The sequence below is a fragment of the Charadrius vociferus genome, unplaced genomic scaffold (genome assembly GCF_000708025.1).
Source record: "Charadrius vociferus isolate BGI_N301 unplaced genomic scaffold, ASM70802v2 scaffold49, whole genome shotgun sequence".
Taxonomy (NCBI): Eukaryota; Metazoa; Chordata; class Aves; order Charadriiformes; family Charadriidae; genus Charadrius; species Charadrius vociferus.
Window position 1 is genome coordinate 3,488,973 of NW_009661375.1, and position 3,609 is coordinate 3,492,581.

The window sequence follows — 3,609 nt, forward strand, 5'->3', positions numbered from 1 at the left end:
ACCAGAACCAGTTCCCCCAGTTAGACAGCACAGAGAGCTAAATGCCACCTCCCAACGCATCCCTGAGCGACTGAGCTACCGGAGCATTGGGGTCACCCCACTCTTGGTGCCATATCAGCAGGCAGCCCCAAAAACTTGCCCCGGATGAGTCCATATGGGCCAAGGGAGGAGACACTGAGAAGCCCATAAAACCAGCAAGAAAAATACAATCCCCAAAGGAAAAGAGCGTCAGATGCACAGTCCCTGCCCGGGGCCAGACCTGCCCTATAGCCCAGGTGAGTTTTTGGCGAGGGACGGTGGCCCTGGCAGCCTCAGACGTCCCCATGGCGAGGGATGGTCAGAGGTCACCGGGCTCTGCACCAGCTCGGCGAGACCCAGCCGCCCCTCCGCAGCCCAGGGAGGGGATTTCACGCTTCCCAGCATAAAAAGCATCAGAAATAAATAAAGCAGAGCGATGCGCTCTGCCTACCTGCAGTCAGTCAACGACGGCAAGCTGCCGGCAGCACGGCGATCCCGCACGCATCCTGCGCAACCTCCATCTTAGGAAGTCGGCTCCGGCACGCAGCCGGCTGCGCAAGGTGACCCAAGATGCCTACTCCCGGCTGAATTATTCAGCGGCGCTTCGAGAGGAGGGGGGGGGAGAGGAAGAAAAAAAAAAAAACAACAAAAAACCAACAAACCAACCCAACCCTCCTACCTGATGAGCTCGCCGGGCTGCCTGGCATCACCCAGCAGTCAAAATAATGAGGTCAGCAGCATCAGAGCCCCGGCGTGCAGAGCCACCCTCCGCACCCGAGCTGCCTTGCGGGGTCGGGGACGGGAGACTTGGCAGCAGAGAAAGGGCTAAGAGAGGTGGGGGAGGAAAGGAGGGGGAAGACAAGAGGCACACAAAGTCTGAATTAAACCCCAGCCTTTCATCTCCGCTCCAGATGGGCCAGCAGCTGAGATGCAGGAGGGCGGCCCGGAGCTGGCAGGATAATAGGGGCGGGCGGCAGCTGAGCGGGGGGCTCCCCAGTCCCCCACGAGGAGGAGAGGGGCCGTTCCCCGCACAGGGCATCACTTTGTTCAGATTTATAGCTGGCCTTCTGCGTCGCGTTAAGTCCCCCCAAAATGACCGGCTGGAGCAGACGGCGCAGGTTTAGGAGAACTACTTGGAGTCATAACCACGTTATTCTTTATTTCTCTTCTCCCTATAACAAGTCCTGGGAAGCAAAGCGCTCAGGGATGATGAGAAGAGGAAGTTTTCACCGGCGTTTCTTTCCTTCCTTTAAATCCACCCCCTCCTGAGAGCCAGATAACCTTCACGGCGCACAATGTAGAGGCCTGATACAACTAAATTCTCAGCTAAATTTAACTCAAACAATATAGGCTCAAACAGTAATTACCGCTTTGCATATTAAGTGCCTGGCATCATTATCAACCTCCAAGCTTTAGCCTCAAACTAATGAGGACACAGATTACCTGGTCAATCAATGGCACGGTCAAGTAAAAACACTACAATTAGCACAATGCCTTTTTTTTGGGTGCAAAACGGTTTTAATGCAAACACGTCTGCTGCTGCACAGTGGCACAACGTGGGGATTTCAGGGATGCACAGTGGCACAACATGGGGATTTCAGGGATGCTCTGCCCGGATGGCCCCATGGGCTGCATCACCAACCGCCCCTCTCCAGGACTACGGGCTACGCTGCCGCCATCCCACCCAGCCCTCCGCAGAAGGCAGCGGTGACCTCCGGCGAGTCATCTCCTTCAAGGGACAGCAAGGAAAACGTTGCTTTCGACGCTGCTCTTGATTGCCTCGGCACAAACGAGGGCCTGGCAATTAGCAGCGTGTAAGCACCCAGCGGAGCGGCATCACGTGGCTGCCGCCGGGACACAAGCACCCGCTCCCCGAGACATAACTGTTCGGCAGGGTCCACCCTGCGCTGAAGAGCAAGACCACACGTGGGCAGGTTACAAGCAACTTGCCCTTCCCTCTGCGCTTGGGACAACTGGGATAATGTGAACACAGCCGGCAAAAACCACCAGGACCCCCAGTTTTTAATGGCAGGGTTTATGACGAGATGCTCAGCAGCCACAGAAACCAGACCCTTGAGCCCTTGCTGGAAAGCCGGGTTGTCTCATCTAACTCATTATCTCCTTTCCCTAATGAACCGTCTCATCCATTGCAGCTGCGGCTACGCTGCCACAATTCGCCGCATACTCCCCCAAACCTTCACACCGCTGCGATTTTGAAGCTCAGCCCACCCCGCAGCACCCCGTCCCCTTTTGGGGAGCAGCAGCTCCACAAAGTGTCCCACCAAGAAACCAAAGGGAAGGAGGGCGAAAGGAAAAAAAAAAAAAAAAAGCCCAGAAGGACAATGAAGCACCCAAATATCAGTAAATCACTTGAGAGCACGCTCGGCTCTTCAAGGGTCACCACCAAAGTCAGCTTTACAGCTGGCGGTTCCTCCTCCCCATTGAGCACGGTCATAATTTTTACAACCCGGCACTGGCTGCTTTGCACCTCAATGCCACCTCTCCCCGTGCTCCCCAAAACACGGCCAAACCCTCCAAAAGTTGGCAGAGAAAGAGAGATCCTGTTAACCAAGCTCCACTCCAGATTAGCAAAGCAGATATAAAGAGCCATAAATTTACGTAAAGAGCTTCAAATGCAGCACAGCATTTTGAATATTCACGCCACCCCGGTATTTGCATTGTAATAGGGCTTTTCAATAAGCAGCCTTCCCCTCAATAAGGAAAAACAAAGCACCCATCTGTTTTGATTTTGCAAATCGGGCTGGAGTTGGGCTGCAATAACTTGGGGAGCCCTGGGTGCGATAAAGCCCAGGCTATAGGCACAAAGCTGATTATTTCAGAAGTAAACAAAGCAAGCTGGCAATTTATCCAGCGACGCCTCGCGCGTCGGGAAAATAAGGGATTCGGTAATTCCCGCGGAGCTCAGCCCTGCGCCGGCTCCGATAAAGGCGGGCTGTGCTGAATCACGGCGATAACGCCACGCATCCACCGCGCTGCGGGGACCCGCTTGCCATCATCCCCACTCCGGTGAGCGACTGAGAAAGACGGGCAGGATAAACGTGCCCACCCAAACTGACACCCACTTGCACAGCAAACCCCCGGTGTGCCCGGTTCCAGTGGCCGACCCTCCCAAGGCTGCGGATTTGGGTTTTCCTGGCTCATCCCGGATGCACCAGAGGTGATGGGCCCACGATTCACAACCAGACAGCAGATGCTGTCTGCCGCCCTGGTGACAGCGAGGACTTCGCCAATGACAAAACAACTGCTGTAATTAATTCCTCCAGCCCCAGCCTGCTGCTTCCTCCAACTCAGCTGCTCCAGTACCCCCTCCAGCCCCCAGGCCTGGAGCATCTCACCGGGGAGAGGGATGGGGTTGCCCTTGGCAGGAGGGCGAGCAGCAGCACCCAGCGCCGCTCCCCCTGCCACACCGCTGCCACCAGCCGGGGACTACGGGGACTTTTGAGTGGGTGTCCCCTCCACGTCCTTACCCACGCAGGCACCCCTCCGCACCACAAAACCCCCACCTCACCCACTGGCTACGAGACCCGGTCCCCAGCATCCTCCCCCTTCCCTCCAGCATCCCCCCCATTC